We start from the raw sequence: 17,215 nt of genomic DNA, 5'->3' as shown, positions 1-17,215 counted from the left end.
CTGGGATTACAGGCTTGAGCCACCGCGCCCGGCCTACCCGTGCTAGTTATTATTGCAATTACCTAATTTCATTAAGTACAGTCAGCCCTCTGTATTCACAGGTTCCTCATCCACAGATTCTACCAACCACGGATCAAAAATATTCAAGAAAAAAACACAATAAAAAAATAATAGGCCAGGTGCGGTAGCTCACGCCTATAATTCCAGCACTTTGGGAGGCTGAGGCGGGTGGATCACCTGAGGTCAGGAGTTCAAGACCAGCCTGGCCAACATGGTGAAACCCCGTCTCTACTAAAAATACAAAAATTAGCTGGGCCTAGTGGTGTGTGCCTGTAATCCCAGCTACCTGGGAGGCTGAGGCAGGAGAATCGCTTGAACCCAGGAGGCGGAGGTTGCAGTGAGCCGAGATCACACCATTGCATTCCAGCCTGGGTGACAGAGCGAGACTCCGTCTCCAAAATAATAATAATAATAATAACAATAATACTAGGCATGGCTCACACCTGTAATACCAACACTTTGGGAGGCCAAGGAGGGAGAATCGCTTGAGGCCAGGAATTCAAGACCCTGTGTAGCATGGGCTACACAGCAAGACCCTGTCTCTACAGAAAATTTAAAACTTAGCTGTGTGTGGTGGCATCCACCTAAAGTCCCAGCTACTTGGGAAGCTGAGGCAGGAATGTCACTTAAGCCCAGGAGTTCCAGGCTGCAGTGAGCTATGATCACACCATTGCACTCCAGCCGGGGTGACAAGGTGAGACCCTGTCTCCAAAAAAATAAAAAAAACAACACAACAATAAAAAAAATACAAATAAAAAATAAATGTAAGAACTATTTGTATAGCATTTGCATTATATTAGGTGTTATAAGTATCTAGAGATTATTTAAAATGTACGAAAGGATATGTGAAGGTCATATGAAAATACTATGCCATCTTATATAAGGGAATTGAGCATCCAAGTGTTTTGGTATCTGGAGGGGGTCCTAGAACTAATCCACCGTGGATACGAAGGGACAACTGTATTTTGTAAACCCAATGATGTAAAATTGGATATTTTATTTTTTCTATGAAAGCTAAGTTGAAAACTATGGTGAATCTCTAAAATAATTGCTGTTGAAAGATATGTGGGTAAGACTGAGGGAAAAAAATCACTACAGTCTAGGAATCTGCACTCTAATTGCTTTAATTTCTTGTTCCACTAAAAACTAAAATTGTAGACAATGTGTTATGGGTGTGATTTATGCAGGAAAGATCTGAAAAGCCAGTCAGCAGACACATACCTTTGGCCCTACATCAAAAACTTCGAGAATGAATCTATATTTATATTTTTTTAAGTTAAAATAAAATGTTCAAGGTAAGTATATATCTCTGTTTAATGATATACAGGACTTTTCAGATTAATCATCCAATGCATTGAATAAGAGGGTTTCTCTGTAATAGGATTTATCATCTATTGGGTGCCATTATTGAGTGTATTAATGTCTACAGAGGCTGAGCGCAGTGGCTCACACCTGTAATCCCAGCACTTTGGGAGGTCGAGGTAGGTGGAACATGAGGTCAAGAGATCAAGACGAGGCTGGCCAACATGGTGAAACCCCGTCTCTATTAAAAATACAAAAATTGGCCGGGCGCGGTGGCTCAAGCCTGTAATCCCAGCACTTTGGGAGGCTGAGGCGGGTGGATCACGAGGTCAGGAGATCGAGACCATCCTGGCTAACACGGTGAAACCCCGTCTCTACTAAAAATACAAAAAAAACTAGCCAGGCGTGGCGGCGGCGCCTGTAGTCCCAGCTACTCGGAGGCTGAGGCGGGAGAATGGCGGGAACCCGGGAGGCGGAGCTTGCAGTGAGCTGAGATCGCGCCACTACACTCCACCCTGGGCCACAGAGCGAGACTCCGTCTCAAAAACAAACAAACAAACAAACAAAAAAAATACAAAAATTGGCTGGGTGTGGTGGCACGCACCTGTAGTCCCGGCTACTCGGGAGGCTGAGGCAGGAGAATCACTCGAACCCCGGAGGCAGAGGTTGCAGTGAGCTAAGATCACACCACTGCACTCCAGCCTGGCGACAGAGCGAGACTGCATCTCAAAAAAAAGAGAAAAAGAAAAAAAGAAAATCAGTTGCAGAAGAATACATGCAGTATGATATACATGCTTATAAAGTTCCAAAACAAGCAAAACTAAGCAATATATTGCTTAAGAACATATATATATTTGGTAAGCTATAAAGAAAATAGGGACCTGAGGGGAAGAAAATCTGAGATGCTAGTTCTGTGGGTGGGATGGGGAAGTATGGACTTGGGGTCCAGAAGGAGCACATCAGAGATGCCAACTGTGAGTAGTCATGTTCTCTTTCTTGAGATGGTGGTTCACAAATGTTCATTTTATTGGGCTTCATAACTTTCACATAACTCATACATAATGTTTAATAAAAGTTTAATGCCTTGAAGAAGGAAAAGAAAATAGAAAAGTATGGAGATTAAAGTCAAAGATCTTGACTTGAAGAAATTTAGAGTTAGAAAATCCAGAAAGCCAAACCTCCAGAAACAATGAGCTTAGCTGGGTACTTGTACCGGGATCCATGCCCTGACTGCTGTTTCTACCCCGTCCTTAGGAGAAGATCTCCAGGCTTCCCAGGCCCTCTTTCTCTCACAGTGTGTGGTCTGTGGCCCTAGAAACATTGCAAAGACTGTTATTGGGACCTTGTAGTTAGGGCAGCAAATGCTACAGGGAGGAAGCTCGAGAGCACCTAGGGAAGGCAGATGTTAGAGTCACTGGGCTGTGGACTTGGAACCATCAGGTTAGAGATAGCCTTGGGCTTCAGGGTTCTGTCACAGCCTTGAGGCAAGCTCTGTGTGTGTATGGGATTTTTGTGAGCAGGCTTGTGTTTTCAGGGTGGATAGACTAATCAAACTTTATGAAAAAGTTTGCTCTGGCCTTGGCAGAAATAGCAGATGGCCTGAGCTGCATCTTTGACCCAGAGTCCTAACGCTGGTCCAGAAGCAAGCAGGGAAAGTGTAAGCAAAGAGCCCATCAGTTATGTGTTTTGGCCAAATTGGTTGGTTCAGCTACCAAGCAGGCAACCTAATTCCTCGGGAAGCACAGCTCATTAGGAAGGGAACAAAATAGTTCTTATTAAAAATAAGAAGAGGAATAGAAAGAAATTGAATTACATTTTCTAAAGCTGCTCAAAGAGTAGGCTAAGTGTTTCCTAACATATGCATATGAAGTTCATTCACTGACTTAAAAAATTCTTTTATTCAGTAAATACTTACTAGCAGTCCACTATGCACCAGTCTTAATCCTACACTTTGAGAATGCATTGGTGAATAAACGAACATGGTCCCTTCCCTTGTAAGGCTTGTGGTCGAGTGGGGAAAAGAAGTAAACAAATAATTATTTGTTGTTACAAATGCGGATGAGTGCTGTGAAATAAATCGCACAACTATCTAGAATAATAAGGTGATTTATCAAGAGTGGCCTCTGATGAAATGCGTTTAAATTAAGATCTGCAGTTAAGGCCTGCAATGAGCAAGGAGGACAGTTCAAAAAGAAGGAACAAGTATTTTAATGGTCCTGAGGCAGGAAAATGCTTGTTTGCATTTGAAGAGTGAGAAAGAACCAATCAGCTATTGCTACATAACAAGCAACCACACCCTTTGCATACAATAGCACTTATTTCTCATGCATCTGTAGGTGGTCTGATCTAAGCTCAGCTTGGCCAGGAATCTCTGCTCCTTGTATTAGGTCTGATCCAAAGATGTTCATTCTGCAGCTTAGGCTGAAAAGACAGCAGCTACCTGGTGAGAGCTCTTCTCTCCGGGAGGACCAAGCATACAAGTACTTGCTTAGGTCACATCTGCTAATGTGCCATTAGCCAAAACAATCACAAAACTGAGTCAAAAGTCAGAAGCAGGTAAAATTCGCCATGGAGGTAGTTGGGAAGTAAATGTTTTTGAACAATAATCTAATCTACAACAGTGCATCTCTTTGTAAATATTCACATCCCTCTCACCTGCAAAATACGTTCACCCACAATCCCAAGACTCCCCCAGTTTGTATTTTATTCATTTATTGAGACAGAGTCTCACTCTGTCACCCAGGCTGGAGTACAATGGCACAATCTTGGCTCACTGCAGCCTCCGCCTCCTGGGTTCAAGCAATTCTCCCGTCTCAGCCTCCCAAGTAGCCGGAATTACAAGGTATGCACCACCACACCCAACTAATTTTTATATTTTTAGTAGAGACAGGGTTTCACCATGTTAGCCAGGCTGGTCTCAAACTCCTGACCTCAAGTGATCTCCCCGCCTCAGCCTCCCAAAGTGCTGGGATTATAGGTGTGAGCCACTGTGCCCAGCCTCCCCCAATTTTCACTCAAATTGTGGTACTTGGCTTAAGATCCAGGATCTTATCATCTGTATATCAGGCCTAAATATGGTTTCTCTTGATCTGAAGACCTAAGAACTTAAAAAAATAAATCATTGCAACTCCCCATCCCCCATCCCATTCAACATACAGTGGTAGAATACAGGATAGTAACAATACATTATTCCATTTAAAAAAAAAAAAAGGAAAGAACTGCTGGGCGTGATGGCTCCTGCCTGTAATGCCAGCACTTTGGGAAGCCGAGGCCGGTGGATCACCTGAGGTCAGGAGCTCAAGACCAGCCTGGCCAACATGGTGAAACCCCGTCTCTACTAAAAATACAAAAATTAGCTGGGCATGGTGGCACATGCCTGTAGTCCTAGCTACTAAGAAGGCTGAGGCAAGAGAATCGCTTGAACCTGAGAGGCGGAGGTTGCAGTAAGCTGAGATCGTGCCACTGGACTCCAGCCTGGGCAACAGAGCGAGACTCTGTCTCAAAAAACAAACAACAAAAAAAAGGAAGAACTAGAAGCACATAGAAATCACCAGTCCTGACCAGGCACCGTGGTACATGCTTATGATCCTGGTGCTTTGCAAGGCTGAGGCAAAAGAATTGCTTGAGTGCAGAGGTTTGAGAACAGCCTGAGCAACACAGCAGGATCCCATCTCTACAAAACATTTTTTAAAAAATTAGCTGGGCATGTTGATGCATGCCTGTAGTTCTAGCTATGAGGGAGGCTGAGGCAGGAGGATCATATGAGCCCAGGAGTTTGAGACTGCAGTGAGCTATAATCATACCACTGCACTCCAGCCTGGGTGACAGAGTGAGACTCTGTCTCTAAAAAAGAGAGAGAGAGAAATGAAATCAGAAATCGCCAGTCCATAGCAGTTCTGAAATTCTACTGGGCAAATGTGGACAGGTCCCACAGTCCTAGGGGTTGAGAATGCTCTCCGATTAGGCTCTGATTCTGGATCTCCCATCCATTGTTCTCCATAGCTCTTGGTCCAGTCCTCTGGAAGACCTTCCTTTTCCATCATCCTTGGACATCACCCATGGACACTTCTGAAAAAGATATTAAATAATTTTTGTGGCTGAGCTGCTTTTTTCAGCCTACTGCCTACATGTAGAAATTGGGGGCCCCAGAAATCTTTTTACTTCTTGAATAGTCTCTGTCTCTCTCAGTTGGAGCTGGCAATCTTTTGCCAATACAGCCTTTCACAAACTTTGTGTTTGTTTTTTTTTGTTTGTTTGTTTTTTTGTTTTTGAGACAGAGTCTCGCTGTGTCGCCCAGGCTGGAGTGCAGTGGCTCGATCTCGGCTCACTGCAACCTCCGCCTCCTGGGTTCACGCCATTCTCCTGCCTCAGCCTCCCGAGTAGCTGGGACTACAGGTGCCTGCCACCACGCCGGGCTAATTTTTTATATTTTTAGTAGAGACGGGGTTTCACGGTGTTAGCCGGGATGGTCTCGATCTCCTGACCTCGTGATCTGCCCACCTCGGCCTCCCAAAGTGCTGGGATTACAGGTGTGAGCCACCGCGCCCAACCAACTTTGTGGATTTTTATGTGTTTCATACTCATCAACTCTATGTACCACAAGCCACATCCACAATTTTTACAAGACAGAATCTACTCAGACTTAAGTACTGGGAATGTCAGGCTGCTGTAGAACCTTGCTCTTAAGTTTTCTAGAAGCTTCATTTTCAGCTGCAAGAGGCTATTAGATGCCATCTGATTTCCTTCAAAGCTTAATACTCTTGATTTTGACTTCACTCTGAAACAATATCATTCTTGCAGCACTCTCTGAATTAGGTCTTTAGCCCCAGGATGGATCTTAATTTGAAAATCTCTTACTAGAGAGATTGGAGATGAGAAAGTTTTATTTTTCATCCCCACAGGTTCTGGGTTCTCTATATTCCCACTGAATCCTGCTTGCACACTAGCCAGTTCTTTTCTGAGTTTATCGCTTTCTTGTTAGTGCCTCATCAAATACAGCTAAAAGCAGCCAGCTCATGCTTGCAATATTTTGCCTTAAGATCCCCTCCTTCAACTTCGCTAGTTTATAAGATACATTTCCTGCCTTCCAGATTATTGTAGTTTAGTCACATGTTTACCACTAAATAATACAAGTTGCTATTATTCCCGGCTTTTAGATCAGCTTCCTTGCTGCCCACTTGCCTAGTCCCAAAGCCAATGTCACATATCTTTGTGTTTTGTTGTTCTAGTTATAACAGCAACTTGCTATTTAAAATGACTGCAAAGGCAGGGCACAGTGGCTCACGTCAACTCCCAGCACTTTGGGAGGCCAAAGCAAGTGGATCACTTGAGTCCAGGAGTTCGAGACCAGCCTGGCCAACATGGCGAAATGCCATCTGTACTAATAATACAAAAAAAATTAGCTGGTGTGATGGCACATACCTGTAGTCCCAGCTACTTGGGGGGCTGAGGTGGGAGGATCGCTTGAGCCCAGGAAGTGAAGGCTGCAGTGAGCCCTCATCATGCCACTGCACTCCAGCCTGGGCAACAAAATGACCCTGTCTCAAAAATTAATTAATTAATTAAGTGACTGCAAAATATGAAATCAAAATGAGTGGTGTAAAAGAGAGTAAATAAAAGGGCACAGACCCGAGCCTTGGATAACTCTAACATTTAAAGATGTCGTAGAGGAAAAGAAGAAAGGAGTCTGAGAAGGAAGGGACGATAGAGTTCGTAAAACCAAGGAGGAAAAGGGAGTGTTTTAAAAGTGAAAATGGGCCGGGCGCAGTGGCTCACGCCTGTAATCCCAGCACTTTGGGATCACTTGAGGTCAGGAGTTCAAGAACCAACCCAGTCAACATGGTGAAACCCCGTCTCTATTAAAAATACAAAAATTAGCTTGGCATGGTGGGATGCATCTGTAGTCCCTGCTGCTTGGGAGGCTAAGGCAGAAAAATTGCTGGAACATGGGAAGCAGAGTTTGCAGTGAGCTGAGGTTGTAACACTGCACTCCAGTCTGGTCAACAGAGTGAGACTCTGTCTCAAAAAGTAAAATAAAATGAAATAAAATACAATACAATAAAATAGAAAATGATGAGAAGATGATGAGCTATGTCAAATGTTCCTGGGAGATCAAGGACAGAGACACGTGTGTCTTCAGGATTTGTCAATATGGAGGGCAATAGGTAACTTTGAGAACAGTTTAGTGGAATGACAGGGCAAATTCAAGTTGACATGAATTGGAGAGCCAATGGGGGTGAGAAAAGGTATGCAGCAGATGTAGACAACACCTTGGAGGTGTCTGGAGTAAAGAAGAATGGAAGACTGGGCATGGTGGCACACGCCTATAATCCCAGCACTTTGAGAGGCCAAGGTGGGAGGATTGCATGAACCCAGGAATTCCAGACCAGCTTGGGAAACATAGTGAGACTCCATCTCTGCAAAAGAATTTTAAAAATTAGCTGGGCTTGATGACATGCACCTGTAGTCCCAGCTACTTGGGAGGCTGAGGCAGGGGGAATCACTGAGCTCAGGAATTCGAGGCTGCAGTGAGCTGTGGTCGTGCTGCTGCACTCCATCCTGGACTGGCCATCATCCTCAGCAAACTAACACAAGAACAGAAGACCAAACACCGCATATTCTTACGCATAACGGAGAGCTGAACAATGAGAACACATGGACCCAGAGAAGGGAGCAACACGCACACAGGGCCTGTTGGGGGCTGGGGGTTGAGCTGGGGTACTTAGGGGACGGATCAATAGGAGCAGAAACCACCATGGCACACGTATACCTATGGAAAAAACCTGCATGTTCTGCACATGTATCCCTTTTTTTAAAATTTGTTTTTCTTTAGAAGAAATAAAGGGGGAAAAAAAGAAGAGCAGAAAAATATGATGGGAAGTGGAGAGGATGTGGAATCAAGAGAGGGAACTTTTTTGTTCTTGAGAGAAGATACCAGTGCATGTGTGTGTGTGCTGATGGAAGTGATCCAGGCAAAGAAAAAGACCGACAGTCAAGAAACAGAGATGATGAAGCAGTTTTAAAAGACAAGAAGGGATGGAATCCAGACCACGTGTGAGGGATTAGACTTCATTTGTAAGAAGGTCATTCTCTCAGTTGTAACAGAAGAGAACAAGGAGCAGATGAGGTTAATTCAGAGATAAGAAGCCAAAACAATGAGCACCCGCTTTTCCTGGGCGCCTGCTCTGTGTCAGGCGTTGCGCCACAAGTTCTGCACGCGGTACTTGGGCCCCTTGACTATGGTTTTATTTCATTCCCATTTTACAGACAAGAGAAGAGAAGCTTAAAAGGTTAATTTTCCTAACGTTTCTCAACTTACAGGTAGCAGAACTGGGATTTAAGCCCCATGCATGTGATCCTGAACCCACATTTGATTTCTATTCCAAACGGATTCATTTTTCCATAGAGAAATGATGTTCAAAAAATCAGACAGAACTAAGAATACACGGCCTGCAGACCAGACCCGGTCTAGTCTGGATCCCCGGGCTCCCTTCTCAGGGGAGCAGGAGGGGTGGGGGGCAATTGCTGTGGTGAAGACATTTGAAGGAAGTGGGGAGAGAATTCTGATACTAACGCCAGTCTGTTCGCCTTTTAGATACTGCATAATTTTCAAAGAATTTTTGTGTTCCTTCTCTCAGTGAGCAATGAATAGCTTCAGTGGAGCTAGAAATCTTTCTGTAGGAAGACAGGAGCTATGCTCTGGTTGTCATGAGGCATTTGAGTTCTAGGGGATCTGAAATAGGATTCTTCACATTTATCCTTGGCATAGTCTAGGGTCATTCAGTAATTTTTTTTTTTTTTTAAGACAGAGTCTCATTCTGTCACCCATGCTGGAGTGCAGTGGTGCAATCTTAGCTCACTGAAACCTCTGCCTCTCAGATTCCAGCGATTCTCCTGCCTCAGCCTCCTGAGTAGCTGGGATTACAGGCATGCACCACCACACCTGGCTAATTTTTGTATTTTTAGTAGAGATGGGATTTCACCATGTTGGCCAGGATGGTCTCAAACTCCTGACCTCAAGTGATCTGCCTGCTTGGGCCTTCCAAAGTGCTGGGATTGTAAGAGTGAGCCACCACACCCCGCCTTTTGTGTGTGTGTGTGTCCAGATGGGATATTGCTCTGTAGCCCAGGCTGGAGCGTAGTGGCAAGATCATGGCTTACTGCAGCCTCAAACTGTGGGATTCAAGCAATCCTCCTGCCTCAGCCTCCGGAATAGCTAGAACTACAGGTGCACGCCATCACGCCTGGCTACTTTTTCTATGTTTTGTAGAGAGACAGGGTCTTGCTTTGTTGCCCAGGCTGGTCTCAAACTCCTGGGTTCAAGCCATCCTCCCGACTTAGCCTCCCAAAGCACCGGGATTACAGGCATGAACTACCACACCCAGCCCAAGCATAGTATTAATACACACCTTTCATAAGGATGAGTTCCATCTCTTTGCAGCCAGTTAGCCCTGTTCTACCCTGATCGATGTCAGAAGCCCAGCTTTCCCATCAGAAGGGAAACCAAATGAAAATACGTGGGAGAAATATGTCCAGGCTCACAGTACTATTTTAGAAAGCATCTCAACAATGGAGTCAGGAAAGGGAGAAGTGCCATGCCCATATCAGAAAATATACTCATCATACTAACACGTACAGTGCTTTGTGCTCATTCATTTCGCAGATACTGAGCTAGTACCGGGTTCCAGGCCCGGAGCTGGCTAAAGGGGTATGGAGGTAAATGAGGCTCTTCTCCAGACCTTGAAGAACTCCTGAGCTAGTGTGGGCTAGCAGGTTACCCTGAAGAGGCGTTCAATGAAGATATGTCTGAGGAGCTGTGAGAACATAGCAGTGGCAGGCTAGATAAGGGGTCAGATCAGAGAGGGCCAAAGAGTATAAGCAGTGGTGCAACTTGATCTGATTTATGATTTGTAGTTTGCTTTTGCATACTTTATTATTTTGTTTAAATCAGATGTTCATAGCCTTCCCTCTTATGCTCTTTTCTGCCTTGAGCCTTCCAAAACCTATCAGAATGCAGCTTGTCAGATGTGTGAGAAACCCCTGAAGCTGTGAGCCCCGTTTCCAGGAGTCTGGGCCCACTGCTAGCCTTGGCCCTCCTAAGACCCGTACCCTTGCTTTTCCTAGGCAAGCGGTAAAATGTCTCCAAAATCTGGGGACAACTGTTTCCCAGCCTTGGGCTGGTTCTGCTTCCTTCCTTGTTCTTCACAAGCTGTAGAGCCTCCTGAGGTGGGGTCGAAGCATCTCATTTTCAGGGTTTATTACTCAAGGTAGGCTAATGACTACATCCAACAAATCCTTTTTAGAAGGCAGTCACATAGCAGTGCCTTTGGAATTCAGGTTGAGCCGTCCCCTAGGGTTCAGGATCCCCCTGCTAGATGCTCTAACTGGCATAGGAGAAAAGAAAGAGCATGAAGGGTCAAGTAGGAGATTTGTATTGGCTCAGGGGAAATGGCTTACGTCACCTCCACCTACGATCCAGTGAGGGGAATTCCTATCTAACTGCGAGGGAGGCTGGGAATGCAATCGAGCTGTGTGCCCAGGAAGAAGAGGAAACGGGTTTCAGTGAGCACACAGTACACTCTGCTGCACAGCGGGTAGAACTCACAAAGACAGTAGACTGCTGAGCACCAGCAAGTACGAAGGCAACAGCCACAGGATCCCCCTGTGCCCGTGTCTGGAGACACAGCCTGTATTTAGGGCTGTAGGTGGGAGGACTGGCAGAGGCCACTCCATGGACGAAAGGAGCCTGGGCACCAGGGGCTGAGTAAGAACTGTTTTGAACAGAATGGGAGCTGACTCACATCTGGAGGAGAGTTCTCGGGTGGGTCCCTCAGTATTGCTGTAAATGGGTCAATCTGATTGTCTCTCTTCAACCTTTTTCATCCATCGTAAGCACGAATGCCCTAAGCCATTGACTGTAATTAATGAATTTCTCTCCTGCGCATCTGGAATGTACAGTCTAGATGTACAAGTTGTACTGTCCTTGGGAGAACTAAGAAAATAGTTGCTCTGATGGCCGGGCACGGTGGCTCATGCCTGTAATCCCAGCACTTTAGGAGGCCGAGGCAGATGGATCACAAGGTCAGGAGATGGAGACCATCCTGGCTAACATGATGAAACCCCATCTCTACTAAAAATACAAAAAATTAGCTGCGCATGGTGGCACGCACCTGTAGTCCCAGCTACTTGGGAGGCTGAGGCAGGAGAATCACTTGAACCTGGGAGGCGGAGCTTGCAGTGAGCTGAGATGGTGCCACTGCACTCCAGCCTGGGCAACAGATCGAGACTCCGTCTCAAAAAAAAAAAAAAAAGAAAGAAAATAGTTGCTCAGGTAATTCTTCTGTCTTTGTGGCTCAGTTGAGGAACCCTGGCTGAGAAACCCCTGCCTGAAGAGATACAAACAGCATTTCATATTTGAGGCAAATGCTCTAGACTATTCTCTCCCTCCCCCCAATCTCTGTGCCCTGAAAGGAAACAAAGTGATGTCGTGAGAAATTCCTTTCTAATAACAAAAACAAATGGGAGGTCTCCTGGGATTGTTCCTATGGAGAGACAGTGGTCGTTTAAGAATGAGAAAATGGTGACTCCTGCTCAGGGTTCTGGTTAAGTAGCAGGTAGAATTTTTCCAACATCATTTTGAATCAAGAGAGGCACCGAAATCACTTTAGTAAAATCTTCGAGTGGGAAAAATGTCAAGAAAACAAAATCCAACTAAGGTCGTTTTTCCCCAGGAAAGGCATTAGTCAGGCAGCCGCTGGAGCCAGCTACCTCTCAAGAGCCTGTTTTTCAGTGTCACTGCGGTGACTCTCCATGCTCTGGGTTTTAATTCTAGCCTCTAATCTCAGTCGCTTCTGTGATAAATTAATTGTAATAGAGGCCCCAGTTACGAGGTCTGCACCGTTTGCTTGTAATATGAGCGACAGGTTTAGGGCCTGCTTTATTTAAGATGCTGGGGTAATTACATGGGAGTTAGCATATGCAGGCAGAGATATGATTCATTCTTCCAGCCACAAGCATGACACAGCTGTTTGCGGGATAAAATAGGGGAACCGTGTTGTTACAAAATGTTCCCCTTATTATACCTCATTAAAAACAAGGCTGTGATAAGTCAGGACTGGCAATGAAGAAAATCTATTGCCCCTCTGTAAAAGCTGATAGGAGAGGGCTTAGAGCTCTGCTGTGTCATTTTATTTTTTATTTATTTTTACTTTTTTTTTTTGTCCTTTCTCTGACTCTTTTCTCCCTGTTATTCAGCAACTCTCTGAATACTTGGGGAAGGAACAGTCTCCCAGACCCTCTCGCTTTCTTCTTATGAAATAGGGGCTGCCCTTTCTTTGCTTAGCTAAAGCTGAGAATGTTCAGAAAGACAAAGCATTCGCCCAGAACAAAGTGGCCAGGGGGGTCTTTTCGGCGACCTGTCCCAATTTTGTCCTCATCACCTTTAACAGGAGCACATAGGCTGAGAGAGCTCAGAGGCTCCAGCAGGGGCCAGAGCTTCAAAGTCGGAGAAAATCATGGACAACAGACAGAGGCTCATTCCTTTCAAGAGTCAGACATATGTTCTCTTCCCCATCATCTTTCTTTTAAAATAACTTTAAAATTTAAAATGAATTTTGGCCTCATTTTTCTTCTTCTTTTCTCTCTTTCCAAGGTTACTAGTGAGAGCTTAAACCAACATGCAGATTAACATTGAACTACGGACCCAGGGCCAAATAAATCATGCTGGTTTTTTATCAAAATGGTTGGTTAGGAAAAGTAAGCATCACAGTGTAGAATCGTCTTCAGCAGTGTCTCCCTAGGGCCATTCCAGAAGAGCTGTTCATGACACATCCATGTGTCTGTTCAACAGGAAAGCCCACTTGGGAAGCCTAGTGGAGTTGGAGCTTCATGGCTAAGAGTGGGCTGGGAAGCTCGACTGCATGGGTTCAAATCTTAGCTCCACCACCTCCTAGCTGTGTGGACTTGGGAAGTTGAGCCAGTATCTCCAGGAGTCAATCTTCACAATCTACCAAATGAAATTGGCAATCATATTATCCACCTCTATGGTTGTTCTAAGGAATAAATAAGATAATCCATGCAAAAAGCCTAGAACAATGCCTGGCAAACAGCAAGTGCTCAATAAATGTTAACTAGTATTATAAGTAACACAGTTAACAGCAGCAAACTGCTTTGGCCCAGGTTGTGTGTTAGAATTAGGACGGTTTAAAAATTGTCATCCAGGTGTGGTGTCTCACGCCTGTAAGCCCAGCACTCTGGGAGGCCGTGGCGGGCAGATCACCTGAGATCAGAAGCTCGAGACCAGCCTGGTCAACATGGTGAAACCCTGCCTCTACTAAAAATTAGCCAGGCATGGTGGTGCATGCCTGTAGTCTCAGCTACTTGAGAAGCTGAAGCAGGAGAATCGCTTGAACCCGAGAGGCAGAAGTTGCAGTGAGATGAGATTGTGCCACTGTGCTCCAGCCTGGGTGACAGAGCGAGACTCTGTCTCAAAAATAAGTAAATAAATAAATACTTTTTAAAAATAAAATAAAATTGTGGTTGTTACAACAGAAGTAAGGACTATACCCTGATTTGTGACCCTTTTGCAGAATTTGGGCTTTGAGGGTAAAGTCTCAAAATTTAGGATGGAGATACAGGGAGAGAAGCCCCTGGGCATCCTTATTTGTTTGAGTTATAAAGTAGGAACCTGGGCCGAGCATGGTGGCTCCTGCCTGTAATCCTAACACTTTGGGAGGCTGAGGAGGGTGGATCACTTGAGGTCAGGAGTTCGAGACCAGCCTGGCCAACATGGTGAAACCCCATCTCTACGAAAAAAATAATAAGAATAATACAAAAATTAGCTGAGCATGGTGGAGCACACCTGTAATCCCAGCTACTCAGGAGACTGAGGCAGGAGAATCACTTGAACCTGGGAGGTGGAGGTTGCAGTGAGCTGAGATTGCACCACTGCACTCCAGCCTGGGTGACGGAGTGAGACTCTGTATCAAAAAAATAAGTAAATAAATATAAAAATAAATAGGGAACTGCCCACTTTAGTAACAGGAGTGTCTTAGAGTGGTGGCATTTTGGCATTGTGATTTTTTTTTTTTTTTGAGACAGAGATTTGCCCTTTCACCCAGGCTGGAGTGCAGTGGCATGATCACGGCCCACTGCAGCCTCGATCTCCCAAGGCTCAGGTGATTCTTCTGTCTCAGCCTCCTGAGTAGCTGGGACTACAGGCAAGCACCACTATGCCCTGCTAATTTTTATATTCTCAGTAGAGACAGAGTTTTGCCATGTCATAATTTGTAATTTTTACTAGAGATGGGGTATTGCTGTGTTTCCCAGGCTGGTCTTGAACTCCTGAGCTCAAATGATCCTCCTGCCTCAGCTTCCCAGAGTGCTGAGATTGCAGGTGTGAGCCATCATGCCCAGCCTGCACTGTGCTCTGCAGTAAGAAATATATTTTACATCATGACTCAGTACACACGACCAAGTGAAACAGAAGTTTCACAAAAATAGTGCTTAGCCTTCCTTTATGTGATATATTCTGCCATGTTCTATGTCCCTGTTCTGTTCTATTGTATTTCTTTCTTTCTTTCTTTTTTTTTTTTTTTTTTTTTTTTGAGATGGAGTCTCACTGTGTCACCCAGGCTGGAGTGCAGTGGTGCTCTCGGACTCACTCTAACCTCCACCTCCCAGGTTCAAGCAATTCTCCTGCCTCAGCCTCCCAAGCAGCTGGGACCACAGGCACATGTCACCACACCCAGCTAAGTTTTCCTGTTTTTAGTAGAGATGAGGTTTCGCTATGTTGGCCAGGCTGGTCTCTAACTCCTGGTCTCAAGTGATCTGCCAGCCTTGGCCTCCCGAAGTACTGGGATTGCAGGCGTGAGCCACCCCTCCTGGCTCTGTTCTATTGTATTTAATTAAAAAGTGTTCATTACCACTCTAGGTTGATATCATCCTTCAATAATGGATCTCACTTTGCAAGTAAAAGGCACTTGGTTAGTAACTGAGTTGAAGCGTTCTTGTATTCTGGAGGAAAAGGAACAAGTGAACATGGCATGTTCAGGGTACAGCAAGTTGTAAAACACTGCTGGAGCAAAAAAAGTACTGAAGAGGTAGGTAAGGGGCCACATGATATAAAATCTTATATAGACTACAAATAAGTAGCATCAGACAAGCATTCAATACTAAGAGATAATACACATTTCCATGTAACTATACGTACTATGAAGCAGAAGATGGTAAACACTGTAAGAACAATTCTGATAAGCTGTCTTGGGAGTTCAGAGGAAAGGGAGATGGCTTTCAGCTGGGAGCTCCTGGTATTCCTTGGGATTCTGTTATACAATCGTTCATGCATTCATGTATTTAGTGAATATGCATTGAGTTCCCACTATGTGGCAGGCACTCGCCCTTGGCTGTCATCCATCTACCTGGTTAAAACTATATGAGGATGACTTAGATTTTCAGCTGCCTGTTGCGCATTTTCAGCACAAAAAGCAAAAGTCTTTTTCTCGAAATCTCAGGGAAAGCCCTGGCGCATCCCACGGTTTTGATTCACGCCCATTCCTGAACCAATCATTGAGGCCAGGGAGAAGTCATGCTTCAACTGTGTAATGCCTAGGTCACATTCATGACCCCGCAGTTGAATGGAGGGGCAGAATCCACTTCACCAGAGTCCCATTGGCTGAAATAGGGGAAAGGTAGTCTTGAATATCTCCTTTTGTCTCATAGCTCTAAGTCTTTACTCATGCTGTTTCCACCACCTGGGAAATGGTCTGTCATCTCTGTGCCTAGCTGGTGTGTTACTCTTTGTCCTTATAAACCCTGCTCAGTCATTATCCCTGTTGTAAAACGTACTTTGTTAGAGCTAATTACTTTCTTTTCTATATTTTTTTTTGTTTTATACATAATTCTATCTTTGAATTTATCAACCTATATTATTAAACTAAACCGTTCTTCGTAAGACCAGTTGAGTAGCAAAATATTAAATCAACTAGAAAGAGAAATACTGGATATGTTTCTTAAGGATAGTTAAAGATAAATAATAAGGTATCAAAGGAAGAATCACAACATAAATTGGTAAGTACCTTTAAATAGATCAAAATGAAAACACAACACCAAAACTTACGAGATGCAGCCACAACAGCACTCAGAGGGAAATTTATAGCTGTAAATACCTATACTTTAGAAAGAAGAAAGATGTTATATCAATAACTTAAACTTCCAATTGAAAGACTAAAAAAAGGGCAAACTAAACCCAAAGCAAGCAGCAAAAAGGAAATGAAGACGAGATCATAAATAAATGAAATATATAATTGAAAGACAAAGAAGAAAATCAACACACCCAAAAATTGGTTCTTTGGAAAGATCAATAAATTGAAAAACCATTAGCTAGAATGAATAAGAACAAGAGAGAGGACTCAAATTACTAAATCAAGAATGAAAAAGGAGACATCACTACCAGACTTACAGAAATAAAAAAGCATTATAAGAGAATATTATGAACAAATATATGCCAAAAAGTTAGATAAATCACATAAAATGGACAAATTTCTAGAAAGCACAAACTGCTGAAACCGACTCAAGAAGAAGGAAAATCTGCATAGACCTATAACAATTAAGGAAATTGAGTTAGTAATTTTAAAATTTCCCACAAAGAAAAGTCCAAGCCCACATTACTTCACTGGTAAATTCTACCAAACATTTTAGAAAACAATTAATACCAATTCTTCACTAAGTCTTCCAAAGAATACAAGAAGAGGGAACCTTTTCCAAATGATTTCATGAGGCCACTATTACTCTGATACCAAAACCAGGCAAACACATCACACAAAAAAATAAAACTTTAGACCAATAACTTATGAAT

At 44.0% G+C, this 17,215-nt stretch overlaps 1 protein-coding gene across 1 annotated transcript in view; it reads left to right on the top strand.

The window, feature by feature from the left end:
- Window positions 1–17,215, top strand: part of RNF220 (ring finger protein 220) — a 262,744-nt gene that overhangs the window by 70,417 nt on the left and 175,112 nt on the right.

This window comes from Rhinopithecus bieti, unplaced genomic scaffold (genome assembly GCF_001698545.2).
Source record: "Rhinopithecus bieti isolate Rb0 unplaced genomic scaffold, ASM169854v2 scaffold_12155, whole genome shotgun sequence".
Taxonomy (NCBI): domain Eukaryota; kingdom Metazoa; phylum Chordata; class Mammalia; order Primates; family Cercopithecidae; genus Rhinopithecus; species Rhinopithecus bieti.
Note: the sequence above shows the minus strand (reverse complement) of the source record. Positions and strands in the feature narration are given on the sequence as shown.